The sequence below is a fragment of the Gnatocerus cornutus genome, chromosome 1 (assembly GCF_029298725.1).
Source record: "Gnatocerus cornutus isolate USDA-ARS CGAHR chromosome 1, icGnaCorn1.1, whole genome shotgun sequence".
In the NCBI taxonomy this organism is placed as follows: Eukaryota; Metazoa; Arthropoda; class Insecta; order Coleoptera; family Tenebrionidae; genus Gnatocerus; species Gnatocerus cornutus.
In genome coordinates, this window is record NC_142233.1 from 8,621,074 (window position 1) to 8,636,045 (window position 14,972).

Sequence of the window (14,972 nt, forward strand, 5' to 3'; positions counted from 1 at the left end):
GTCCCAAATTTCAGGTCAGGTTCGACCTTTGGACCTCGCTAAGAACTGAAATCTGGTATAGTTATTTACAGTCGCGTGTGGTAACTTAAGCGATTCCACTTGCTTGGTCTAGCCCAGACCAGACCAGACATCCAAGATTTTGAGAGACGTTTTTATAATTCTTCAGTCCCTTTCTGCGTAGTCAGAGGTGCAATTGCATCTTAATGTTCTATCTTATGTTTTAAACACAGAAAGGGGCTGAAGAATTATAAAAACGTCTTTCAAATCTTGGATGTCTGGTCTGGTCTGGTCTGGGCTAGACCAAGCAAGTGGAATCGCGCCTTTACATTTTACAGCGCCGTCGTGCTTCAAACTGATTTCGCGCTGTAAGATAGTTAACGCACAAGAGTTGTGTTAAACTTATTGGCCGAAAAATTTTAATTTAAATAATTGTTTTTTTCAAAATTCATGAGAACTGTCACATCTGACATTTATAAATTTCATCGTCTGTCAATTCTGCCAATTTTGTAGTTGGTACACAAAAAGTGCACAAGATGGCGCTGTTTAAAAACGTTTTAAAGTAAACCCAGATGACATACCTAGTAAATTTTATGGCCACATTATGAATGGACCGGGCAGTACTAATCCTTGCGGTTGGCGACCATAAAAATAGGCACACGCCGTGATCGGTCGGTACTTAAACAGGGTCGTATTTAAAAGAAAATTGAATCAAATATGATAAACAAACATATATATATATAACATACACACACTTGACCATTTTTAAATTTAAATCAAACAATCATCTGATTCGGAACTGTCGTTATTTAAACTTATAACAAGTTCATTGGGAAAAACTTATCGAAATGTTGCACGAAATGCATCCGGGCCTGTTCAACCTTCGGTCTTCCTTCTACCTAGAAATTTGTCGGCTGCAGTTTACAACACCCAGTTTTATTTCTAAGGGTGGTTTGACTTAAGCCATAAAATGTTTACTAGGTATATGTCATTTGTGTTTACTATAATATGACTTTAAAAATAGAAACATTGCCTTAATTGAAATAATAATTTAGGTAAATACCATCTTTATTATGGTAAAGCGATTTTAATTTATAAACGCATCTGAAGAGCAGACGATTTTTACGAGCAATTTTTACCACACAGCGTGTGTAAATATGTATAATGTTTCCGAAGATGTCAATTGAATGTTAATTTGACGTTTACAATTCATGAGGCCAAAAAATTAATTACATTTGTATTGATTTTCGGTAAATTATAGTTTGTCACTAATAGCGCAACTTTACCTCAGTGTCAAAATTCTCTCTACATTTACATCTTGTAAAAAAAACTTTTAGCATCATCCGGATATTAACGTTCCAGATACAGTGGCAATATTCTAGGTGAATACATTAGAGTATCATCGATCCAATACCACACATCACTTCAGGGCTTTGGGAAAATCCCACAGGAAAGTGTTCAGAATACTATGGATGCATGTGAATGATAGGAGTAATAAGAATGATTTACCTAGTGACAGTTGAAAAGTATCGACATTCTCATTGTGGTAATAACAACAATTTGATATTCTTTCAACATCTGTTTCAATAAAAAAATGTTTTTTTTATTGCTAGCCCAAAGAGATCTGTCAATAAAGTATTTGAGAATATTTAGCATTGAGAACTTTGTAATATCCATTCAGAAAACATAAAAATGAAATTACTTTAGATTTTTGGTAAATCAGAGCAGTGTACTTGGCGATCTCCGTAAATCGATCTCTCCATGAGACTGTACTTTGAAGTTAGTTGTTAATGTCAGAGGCATTTATTTGGTTTTGGGTTACCTAAGGGGTTCCAGTTGATACCTTTTAATGTTGAAATTAACAATTTTTTTCAGTTGTCTTGCACAAAGTAAAATTCTAGTCCATTTTGAAACTTTGAAATTGGACTTTCGGACATTATAGACGTGAACTGCCCATTTCAGTTGTTGTCACGTTTAGGATGTTTTGTTTTCACCAACATTAGTAACTTTTATGTTATGTGAATGGATATTAGTAATTTATTTTTCTATATGTATTTATCATTAAATTTTTCACCTAATTTTCTATACCCACAGAATGACACTTATTTTTTTGAAATTTTGCTAGAGAGTGGACTAGTTCAATAAAAAACAAATTTTGCGTCAGATTTTAAAGCTACTATACGCATATGCATTTGTCTATTATTTTTAAAATTAAAGACCAGTTTAAAAAAAGAGACCGAACCCTGTACAGGCTGTACAGAACATCGAGTGCTTCCTTGAAAAAAACTAACTTGATACTCATCTAAACTGAGATTTTTTTTAATTCCACATTCTCTGTTTTCAGAGTGGAATCAAACCAATTTTCAATAAAAATACCAGGCAACATGACAAAACTATGCACTCCATATTTTCAATTTCTACTAATTAAAACGAAACGTTGTTGTAATATTGTTGGTAATGGACTCAATTTGTTAATGAATCCTATGGTTTCATAAGAATTATGCCACATTAATCAATGTTGAAATTAATTTTATCTTATAAAACGGTAATAACAGGCGTTCTTTGAAATTAATCATCTAGCAGGTCCAGTTTGCAAGATCAAGAACAAAAACTAAGTTAACATTTCCAAAAGTTACAAAATCATCTTCAGCTATGAAATCAAAGACAATTTTAGACATCCCTGGTTATAGTCTGATTTATGATTAATTTCGACCCACAAAAGCCTATTGTAGTTTGTTTTTCCATATTTTGAAAATTATTGCAATGCATTGACACAGAAACCGTTAGAAAGTGTAGAAATTGAAACTTGTCGAAAGTAAGGTCAGCAGGGGTGTACAAAGTTAAAGATTTCATTTGTTTTTTCAAAGATTTTCATTACAAACAAGGATCCATCCAATTTTTGACATAAGTCAATTTCTTTTTTTTCAACTTCTTTTTTGACATAAGTCAATTTTGACAGATCTGTGTGAAATATGTCACTTTCATATGGGGTCGTGGGCAAATGACATTTAGAATAAACAAGAAAACGACTATTGTAGAGATTCAAGTCAATTTCAAGTTATTTAGCGACGTCGCTAAAGGTGTTTGCGACGTAGCAACGTCAATCACATCACAGCTACCTTAGCAACGTCGCTAAATAGCGACGTCGCAAACGACTTGAAATTGGCCCCTCAGGGGTCAATTTCAAGTTATTTAGCGACGTCGCTAAAGGTGTTTGCGACGTAGCAACGTCAATCACATCACAGCTATCTTAGCAACGTCGCTAAAGGTGTTTGCGACGTAGCAACGCCAATCACATCACGGCTACCTTAGCAACGTCGCAAACGACTTGAAATTGACCACTTATTGTTTCTTTTAGTGTCCCGTACAACTTTAAAAACGGCAGACGTTGTAGAATTTTTATTTATGAACCGATTTCAAAAATTTTAAAAACAAATTAAATGGTTTTTAATTTACTATAAACTGATGATTTTAAAATTTTCCTAAATGTCTTTTAGTATCTTTTGAGCGATACTCAACTTTCTTATTTTAAATTGGCACTCATATTTTTTTTTCATAATTTGGAAGATATTAATTTTCTTGATTCAGAAATGTGTAATATGTTCTACTTTTACAAAAAAATATTTTTAAAAAATTATCAAAATTGAAAAATAATAAGCAATAAAAATAAAATCTAGGTGCATGGTGTCAAATAACACAATACCATTATTGTCATGTCAAAAAGCAGCAAATAACAGAAAGAACTGGCAATCTTTTGTGAAATTATTAATAACAAAAGATAAAAAATTATTACAAATCAGATAAAACATCTACCTAATTTAATTAAAATACTATTGAAACGCCATCCCGTTTTTTTCATTGCACAATTAACACCTACGAGAAGTGCATTGTGCATTGTAAGGTTAGCCCCATCTTGTTGAAAGAAAACTTGTTTTTTCTGTTATTTGCTGCTTTTTGACATTACAATAACAATATTGTGTTATTTGATACCACGCACCTAGATTTTATTAACTTTTGTTGCCTAAATTTTTTTAATTTTTGATATTTTTTTTTAAATATTTTTTGTAAAAGTAGAACATATTATACATTTCTGAATAAAGAAAATTAATATCTTCCAAATTATGAAAAAAAATATGGGTGCCAATTTAAAACAAGAAAGTTGAGTATCGCCCAAAAGATACTAAGACATTTAGAAATATTTTAAAATCATCAGTTTATAGGAAATTAAAAACCATTTAATTTGTTTTTTAAATTTTTGAAATCGGTTCATAAAGAAAAATTCTACAACGCCTACCGTTTTAAAAAAATCACCCTGTATATTCACGCCCCTACGAAATTTTCACTTTCCGCATTTGTTATGTAAAAATCTATACCACATTTGTTTCTAGAAATAAAATGCACCTTTAAATGTGACCAAGATCATGGTATTTTTTTTATAACACCGTGTTTCAAAAAGACTTTCATCTAGTCACCTCTGTTTTCCCGCACTTTGCTTTACGAAGATAATGATTGGAATGTTGATTACATTACCTTAAAATACCTTTAAAAAATTATTAGACAGTGATCGAGGACGGTTGGATCGCTGAAGGGATAAAACTGACTCAACCTTTGCTTAATTTTGCTGTTTGTTGTTTAATTCTTTCCCTATTGGCAATTTTAACGTTTGACAAGTGACACCATTGACAGAAGTCCAAAGTGACAAGACTAGTTCAAAGCCAGTTACATTAGTGTAGATAATGAGACGCCCTTGGTCCGTGGACTTCAGTCATTCCATACATTAGTGTAGATAATGGGACGCCCTTTGTCCGTGGACTTCAGTCATTCCACCACTATCTATATTTGTTATATTTGATTATTATACCCATATATACTGGACCCAAAATGTATTCTCATCATTCTGTATTCGGAAGTTAACTCTGTTAATAAACGATTTTTGATTCGAGTTAAATTTTAATAAACAAAACTTGCCAGCGGCCCAAAAGGCAACTACATAAAAATCATTTTGAAACACGGTGTATAAAAAATTACTAGTAAGTAATGGACTGGTTTAGTACTGACACACCAATAGGTTCTAAATTAACAAATGAAAACTGATGCTAAATAACCCATTGAGTTGAGAGAGTGTCAGCATCTTAAGGGTCATACTCATGTAAACAAGAGTTTTTATTTGTTTACTTATTACATTTTCAAACCCATGACCTACCCCACTCCAACGGCAAATTCGTGCGATAAAAAATGGACTGAAAAGGCTACCAGTATCAAACAAAAAATAGCTCATGCCTGTTTTCTGAAAAATTGAATAAACAAAAATTTCCGTGGTAATGCTGCTGTAGACATGTTTTTTTTATATCTCCGGAACAAAAGTGACTAAAATAGTATATTGTATAACAAGTGTTGAAAATGTAAGATTTCACACGAGCCGTAGGCGAGTGGCTTAAGCAAACGAGTGTGAAATCGAATTTTCAACACGTGTTGTACACGATATTTTTCCGACGATCACAAAAATCGCAGAGTTAATATTTATTTTTTTAATTAAAGTTTATATTTGATGCTCTCCCACTTGCTAATAACGGTGCAAAAACACGTCAAGTTATCTCTGGGCAAGCTAAAACTTAAAATGTCATTCGGCAGAGCACCTAGCCGCAGACAAAATAATTATGCCGTTGCGCCGAAAGTTAGATACCGATAATGCCCGATCTGCGTCAACCTGTGTGCAATATAAAAACACACAGTTGTCGGCCAATCCATAGTGGTCGTCGGAAAAATATGTTTTCTTAGTATACCTAATGGCTGTTATATTGTCGCGTGTGCTAATGTTGCACAAAAACCTTGAAAATGCCAGAATTTATCTACGTCTAGGATTAAAACATGATAACACCTATGTAGGAAAACATAATGTGTACAGGGTCCGCCAACACTTGTGTTCACCCCCAACATCGTTTTTATTTTTAAAGAGAAAATTTTGAAAATTTGCATACGCTCACGACGCCAACCAAACCGTGATAAAAACAAATTTTTACGTCAGCTTCTATCAATTTGTCAACTATGAGCGTATGCAAATTTCTAAAATTTTATCAATAAAATTAAAGACGATTTTAAGGGTGGACCCTGTATATCTCAGTACACATAATAATTTACAAACATTCTTTCCAACCGACAGATAATAACTTTTTCTTATAATTTGAATTTGAATTTAAGACTAGTGCTCGTAGCCATAAATTAATAAAAATTTTAATGGTGTTTTGTAATTTTTTAAACTTTTTATTTTTAACATGTCGATAAAAGTGTAACGAAACAGTCTGTTTTATATTGGTGGGTTGGTACTGTGCTTATTTGATCAGCCTTCTAATAGTTTTATTTTAATAAACAGAAGAGTTAGAGATTAGACTACAAAGTATCAGAGTATTAAGGTAACAGATAAGATAATACCTACGCATGGAAAACAGGTAGCTCAAATAATAATGATCCCTCGGAGTTTTTCGAAACCAACAATGCGATTAAAAAAATTAGAATTTCGATAATTGTGTGAACAAAACATGCTTGGAAAATTAGGCAAAGTTAAAACTGAAATATTGCTTTTTCTAAAATTTTCGTCTGAAAAGGTGACATTAACAAAATTTAGTTTTATGTTGGTCTATGATAAAAAGATTGGGTGTTCCATTTAAAATAAAGAACTTACTTTAGTCTAAAATAACCGAAATTAATTGTCAATACATCACACTCTGTATAGTATTTTTCAATTAATGTGGCGGTTTTGAGTAGATCATAGCTTCCTTATATTGGAAAAATTTTTACTCACATGTGCACAAAAATTATAAATTTTCCAATTTGGATATACCTAGCACCTACATACATACACAAAGCTCTCCTCAATTTGGATGTGGAATACAAAAAGGCAATCACAAACCGAGAGTTGCGTTTAAAATAATCAAATTGGTATGTAACTACAGCGTGTTTCAAAATTATTTTCATCTAGTTACCTTTGAAATATAGATAATTCCAGTTGTGCCGCTCGCACTCTTCTGTGTTTGAACTAAGTTCTGTCACTTCGGACTTATGTCAATAATGTTACTTGAGAAACGTCAAAATCGCCAACAACGAACAAATTTAAACAGCAAACAACAAAATTAGACAGTGATTGGTCAACTTTATCTCTTAAGTGATCGAGTTGTTCTCGTAACCTCTAGGTACATCATTAAATATCTAATGCAAACAACGTTCTAATCATTATCTTCGCAAAGCGGCATTTTTTTATTTGCATGGAATGTCACTAGACGACTAGATAAAAATCATTTAATACTTCTGGTATAACCGAAAGTGTCAGAAATAGTGAATATCTTCATTCAATTAGGCTTATCCGCTTATGTTTCTTCTCAAAACGTTAAATTTCAAATGCACGGTTTTAAAAAGATTTTTTGTAAAGTTGAAAATGTTTCATTGAAGTTGTCAGATTGTCAGATGTTGTGTTGAAGTTAGTCAGATTCCAGAGCAGTAAAGAAATTTTCACCGAGAATAGTAAGCTATTTTATTTGAAATTTTACAAAAAGTACCCGTTTTTAGGTTATGTTTGACAATTTTGGATAAAATTAGGTATTGGTATTCAACTGAAAATGTGAACTCTATTCGTCCAAGAACATGTGTGTACATACATTTACAATTTAAAATAACAAAAAGAAACTTCTTATAAATGTAAACTTGAACAGGCATTTGCATTTGCCGTTTTCAAGAACAGAAATGTCACTTTCAGACTTTAGTCAGAGATGACGTATTTTCAAACCTCATGCACGTTAAAAATAACCATATAAAATATAATGATTGCAAATAATAGTAGATTACGTGCCAAGTTTAGAAAAGTCAAGTTTTTCTAAACGAGTATGGTTTGTTTGAGTACGAATGAGCGAAGCGAAATAAATCATTTCATTCATAAATTATTATTATCGTTGCTATAGTGCAAAGTGTTGTTACGGTGTAAAGTAGCAAATTACTAAACGATTTTGATCTCATTAAAGTGACTATTACTGGACAAAATGCAAAAAAGATTTTTTTAAATATTTTTTTGGGATTTTTTAAATGCTTGTTCCTATGTTCTGAATAGCCAATTCGTTCTTTTTGACACACCCGATATATCGGAGTTGTAAGAATAACCGCTTATTTGCTATTTCTATTCTTAAATAACTTTTGTTTTACATTTTTATCATACATATTTTCAAAAACGAATTATTTTCACTTTGTCATTTCATTATTAACGTGTTTTTCACACTTGGGACTAAAAAATCGTGTTTGCGCTTGGTTTTGAAACAATATCAATTTTTGCGATTTTAAAATCGCAGTGGAGTCTGGGTCTTAATCTTCGGTGAGTCATTACTTGTAATAAACAGAAAACGTTTAATGTGCAAAAAATGATAAAATGATCGTGACCTTGAAATGCTATAATTTTTTATATTAAAATTAATTAACATGAATATAAAATGGGCTAATAGAAGATATTACTTACAAGAAAAGCACATATTGTAAATCAGAAACACACAAACATCACCTGTTAGCACCTTTCGTCGCGTTATATCGTGCAATACTAATCTTCGTAATTTAAAATGGTGTTTCTTATCAAGAAAGTTTTTTATGCGCTGCTGCAAGTACAATACAAACTGCGAAATTTGTATTATCATAAAAACCGTCGAGAATATGAAATGGAATCATGGGAAAGTTTAAAATGACAGGATGCTTGACAGATTCGAGTTTCCTCTCGATTGTTGCTGATTAGTTTTATTGTGTTCATTGTGCGGACGGTTCCCCGTTCGCCTATTTTGTATTGACTGCATTTCGCTTGATGCAGTGGCCAATTTATTGTTCAGTCAATTTAATTTGTTTTACGTATGATTTATTAACTGATAACAATAACACCATGTAACGAATTCTTTTATTAATTTTTAGAATGTTTGTGTTTCTTATTTAGCACTGTTTTATGAGTTGGTAGGTAGGTGCTTGCACCAAACACATGTGTTATTAGGAAATTTCTGTTTTAATATACGTACTATACAGCTGTACCTAAATAAAGAGCAACAATTTTATTTTAAGAGTGGTCGCTACCTAAAATCCTTATGGGCAATGCAATGTAAACTGGAGCCACCATAACTCACAAACGGTTTGGACTAGAAAACTGAAATTTAGAATATATACTGTCCTTGTAGTTGTCTACAAACTGCATGTTTTTTTTTATTGATATCACCCCTGGAACGGTAATTACACTGCATCAATTTTGGCTGAAGACGCTAACTTCGGTTTGCGTTGTTGTATCAAAAATGAATCCAATCGGATTGTTAAGCAAGCCGTTCTGAATACAACGGTCCTAAGTTTTAAAAAATATTCCAATAATTAAGCGAGTATTCGTAGCGTAAAATTTTAGATTTTAAATCGAAGCTGAAGCTTTGTAATTTATAATCAGCAATTGCCGGCAAACCACAGAAATTAGTACTTCTCCACAAGCACAAAATTTATGGTGGGGTCAGGTAGTTTGACGAAACCAAGAGATCCAGCTGTTTGTGAAATAATAGCTCTTTCTTGGAAATGGCAATAGGAAAATAATAAACTGTATTTTCATTTTTGCATTGCATTATTGGACCACAGGAAAAATGTTAAAAAAACCTCTTATATTAATAAGGATTTCTGTACTAGGAATAACTGCCTATTTCACGTTCCTATGCATTTGTTATACAGAACCGGAAGCAAAAATTTGATTTTTATGACCAATAATTTTGTCGTTGCGACGCTTTAAAATGTAGTTTGTAAGTTTTAGCGATTTTTGAGGCATAGTAGAACCAAACACCCAATCCCATTTTTCAAAATAATGCTATTGTAATAAAAAAAGTACCTTAAAAATCATTCGCAATACATTAGTCTATGATATTTAGTAAATTTTTTTTGTTAATTCCCATTATTTTAGAATGCGTGACTAATTGATTGTTAAGTTTCCCACTATGTCCCCCACCCCACCCCTATATATAAATGTGTTAAACATATCTCAGTTGTCATTTCAGATTTGATTCAAATTGTTTTTAAAATTTAAGGAAAAATGCTTTTTTTATCAAATTAGTCAAAATTGGAAACGCATACACCAAACGATCCTTTAGTTCGCTTTAGATTTGCAAATGACCTCGACGAAAAAATGAAGTGATTTGTGAAATTTGGAATAAATGTAGTTTGCAAGTGTTTCGTCATACTGAAAACTAGCGTTTTTTCTCAAATTTAAAACACAATTTGCATAAAATTTAAAATTAAAACAGAGACTTTTTTATCATAGTTATGTTAAAAAAAAGAGTTAGCGAAAGTTTCCACTAAAACTCGAAATTTTACTTCTTTGACGTCGCGACGTCAAACTGACAGTGATAAAAAAAGCGTTATATTCTGGAACTTAATCAACCATAATCCGTAAGCATTTGAACAAAAGGCACATATTTGTTTTCCACCTAATTTTGGATTTTTTTTAATTTAAAAAATATAAATTAGGCAATTTTGTGCTCTCATGTTACTTCAATCAGTTAGTTCCGGTTTTGATCACTTCTTTCATTATTAAATATATAATATACCTCAAATATATGAATGACGGACCTTACTTTATAAAATGCATCTTACTTTATAAAAAATTCCGGTATTTTTAAATGGTATAGAAACAAATCGTCGTCTAAGCAGCAACATCCGCAAACTCAGTTGTGAAAATATTTTGTTACTACTTTTTCTCAGATAATTTTTTTGCTGGAAATTTACTGGTGGAAATTATTTTTTTAATTTTTGAATAGATCTAACCTTAAGCGAAGATTTGATACCAATTAATCATTGAAAAAAATTGCTTACACTGCCAAAAAAACAGTTTTTTTGCGCTCCCGAATGATTTTGTAAAAATTGAGATTGCGGTAGTTGCCGCTTAGACGACGAAATAAGAAAGTGCATCTCTAGGTTCTACAATTTGCTTTGACAATTTGAAATTGGCCTGGTCATTTTTGTGACAGCTCACTGCCGAAACCAATCTGAAGAGCGGGCTGGGTAGCGACCGCTTTTAACCAAAATATCAGACACCGCTGGAGATGGCTTTAAAAACATTTTCAAAAATTGCTTATTGCGAAAAATTAATTTGTTAAAAAAGGCCAATTTTTATCTCGAATGGTTCGTAAGGTGGTTTTTCCCGAAATTTTAATTAGAAACAAAATTATGAAAAATGATCAAATGGCCTTCATTGGGCAATGTAATTCAGTTTCATCCCTAAAGAGAACACTTTTAAAACTTTGGTTCATCACAACACTTTTGAAAAAAGCACCGGCAGATAATAAAAAACAATATAACTCAAAATAATCCAAATTGGGCATTGTAAAACCCACATTTTTCGACCACGATTATTGTTGAATTGATAAAGACTCCAATAAAACCATTTTTCTATTTCGCGTTCATAATGAAGATATTTCGATACGCGTTTGAGCGTATTTCGGTATCGTAATGGACCAATCCCGTGCCAATATTTCCAGGAACATATATTTTTCTTAGGTTTGCAACAGACAAACCGTCAACCTGTCGTCAAAGTTGACAATTTAGATTTTGGTTTTGATAAACCATGATAAATCGATCAATGCACTATTATTTCTTGTTGTACTTGGCTTAATAATTCATCGGAGAAAAACTCTTTGTATGCAAGAGAACCATCATGATCATGATCAACATCTTCGCTCTCTTGGATCCCTTGCGCTCCGGTAACCTCAAAACGTCACACCTATCAAACTGACTGAAATTGGATTTGGCTACTTCGATTTTTTTTCTCGGACATTTTGCAAATGCCAACTACCCTAAAATTCCCTAGATTTCGAAATCAAGTTTTTTCGTTTAAAATAAGGCGAAATAGAAAAAATTGCGTATGATACTTGTTCATAATGCATTTTGCCGCACTAACTACTTTATTAAAATTACTTACTTTACTAAAAAACGTGCGTGCGGCAAAATGTTCATTATGAAACGCGTTTCATAATATACTAATTTTGCCACTTGTTTATTAGCACTTTTCGATGATCTGGAGTGACAATGGATTGGAACTGGCCTACTTCAACAATTCAGAGGCGCACAGCGATTTCTGCAGAAATCTTTAATACATTTTTTCTCAAAAACGGTGACGTTTTGGAACGCGAAATTTGGGCAGTATGTTAAACTGCGTTGCCTGATATTGGGGTTAAAATCTTTGCACTTTATTCAGGTACACCTGTATGTATATTATGTGACAAGTTTGTAAGAAAAACTTTTTCGAATGGGTTTCTTTCACGAGAGTTAAAGCTATCAGTAAATGAATAGTTATTTACAGTCGACTAACTGGATAATTAGCATTTTACGGCTCGACAGCAATGTTTGCCAGTGTAATTTAACTTTTTTGCCACATTGCTATAGTTTTTCGGCACTGACAATGCAAAAATAGCTCTTTTTGTATGAAGTTACCTACTGTTTTACGCACTATACGTGGTTTGGACAATACAAATCTGTCGTGTGCCTAATATCCATAGGAAAATTAAAGATAAATACATTTCAAGTGACAGTCTGACAATCATTTTACAATTGACACTGCATAAAAGTTTTTATGCAGATTCAATGGTCAAAATTCAAGCACTCGGCACGAATATGAGGAAAATCTCACAGAAGTCGATAAATCATTTATAAATGGGAGTACAGACTTACAATTTCTGTCAAAGTAACAAATACTTTTTCGCACTCGTACCTCACTTTTACGCACTTGCGCAACGTCATGGGATTCAATAGGTAATAAAGTATTAAAGTCCTAACATGACAAACCCATTGTATGCTCAAAATTAAAGATAATATGTAATTATTAATGTGGGATTGGTTGGTATTATTGTGATTGTTCGACCGAAACGATCATCAAGGACCACCGAAAGAATATACCTATTATTCCTCAATGGCAGTAATTTTAAACTTTGATAATAAATAATTAAAGACTTGTTTAAGGGGATGCGGATGGCTCGTAGTATAATGATTGTTATTTCTGTTGTCATTGAATGTGGCCTAAGGATATCTTTATTTAATAAGTAACACATATCGAGAGGGTCATACAGAGCGAAAGAGAGGATGATGTAAAATTTTTGGCCTCATAAATTGTAAAACACACTTTCTAGTTGCACACATGATAATGCTAACAACCCTACTTTTCGCGGCAGTACGGAAAAGTTGCAGCCGTGCGGCAAAAAAGTCAGTTACACCGGTCGCTCAGAGGCATTTAAAAGAACAGCAACCTTTACCATAACAAAAATACATCAAAGTATTACACACAAGTTGATTTCGTATTTTAAGAACATTTCTCACCTTGAATCACCTTGAAAATTAATTTTAAGATTCTAAAGTTGTAAAGTGACCATAGAATTGTGTGATGTGTCAAATCAACATTTTGAATTCAGTTGTAAAAGGTTTGTCGGCCAAAAAGCTTTTTGTACATAGGGACACTTGCAGACCGTAGGGATTTACCTACGTTTCTCTAGTAAATGCCGGTTGTCGGGCCGTAAAAACCCACTTATAGTTGCTCGATTAAAAATAACAATACAACAAGTTGTTAATGAAGGCGATTAATAAACGGGAAATCGTCTAGTTACGAGTAGTTACAAAACTTTTTCGTTGAACGTATTTTGAGAAAATTAATATAAATGGAAAATTCATTTCCTGGCGTTTAGTAGACGCCTAGAAAATTAAAAATTTGGCAAGGTCGAAATAGCTCAAAAGTGAGCAGTTCTCCCTCCGGACCTAGAAGTCGCGGATGTTCGAATCTCGTTCAAGCCGCGTTTTTTCATAAATCTTTACAGGTTTGACCAAAACTCATTTGAGTGTAGTTATGTAGAAACCATCCAACCCACAAAATTACAAAAAATGAACTAATACGATTTTTGATATCTAATACTTATATTCTTTATAAAAGATCCGTTCAACCAGTATCCTAACTCATATAATTGTGGCCTTAATAATTTGAACCGAGCGGTACTAACCTCTACAACCATTATTATTTTTAGAAAAAAATATCCAACTCACATGCTCCCTTTTTGCTGTTTACGGTCAAAACAATCAAATGAGCAATCCGTGACTATTTATACTTTTGAAAAAATTTCAAAAAAACGTACCATTTGATTATTTTTCCAATATAAACTGTCTTAACGGAAGTACTTCTGTTGGAGAACATATTGACGGTTACAACGTCCAAACTTCAGATTTTAAAATTGGGGTAATATGATTTCTCTGTTGTGGATATTATTGTTAATTATTAAAACAATTAATAAATTCCAAACGGGTTAAAATTAGTATATTATGAAACGCGTTTCATAATGAACATTTTGCCGCACGCACGTTTTTAAGACACGACGAGCGCAGCGAAGATACTTCAAACCCTATTTTTTCTATTTCGCCTTATTTTAAACGAAAAAACTTGATTTCAAAATCTAGGGAATTTTAGGGTAGTTGGCATTTGCAAAATGTTCGGGAAAAAAAATCGAAGTAGCCAAATCCAATTTCAGTCAGTTTGACAGGTGTGACGTTTTGAGGTTACCGGAGCGCAAGGGAGCCACGAGAGCGAAGATGCTGATCATGATAATGATGGTTCTCTTGCATCCAAAGAGTTTTTCTCCGATGAATTATTAAGCCAAGTACAACAAGAAATAATAGTGCAGTGATCGATTTATCATGGTTTGTCAAAACCAAAATCTAAATTGTCAACGTTGACGGCAGGTTGACGGTTTGTCTGCTGCAAACTTAAGAAAAATAAATGTTCCTGGAAATATTGGCACGGGATTGGTTCATTACGATACCGAAATACGCTCAAACGCGTATCGAAATATCTTCATTATGAACGCGAAATATAAAAACGTTTTTATTTATTTTGGAAAAAAAACAAAACCCCATAATGTCAAGAAATTCATGTAAAGTGTTGAAAATATCCTCGAAAATAACATAAA

General features: G+C 32.6%; 1 protein-coding gene across 9 annotated transcripts in view; it reads right to left on the minus strand.

Moving 5' to 3' along the window:
* fdl (beta acetylhexosaminidase fused lobes) overlaps window positions 1-14,972 on the minus strand; it is an 88,224-nt gene that overhangs the window by 39,858 nt on the left and 33,394 nt on the right. For 2 of the 9 annotated variants that reach the window (XM_088038650.1, XM_088038633.1), the window contains exon 1: window positions 8,492-8,645. The exons of the other annotated variants lie outside the window; for them this stretch is intronic. The gene's annotated coding sequence lies outside the window, so the exon portion shown is untranslated. Of the gene's footprint in view, window positions 1-8,491; window positions 8,646-14,972 lie in introns of those variants that run through there. 9 annotated transcript variants of the gene reach the window in all.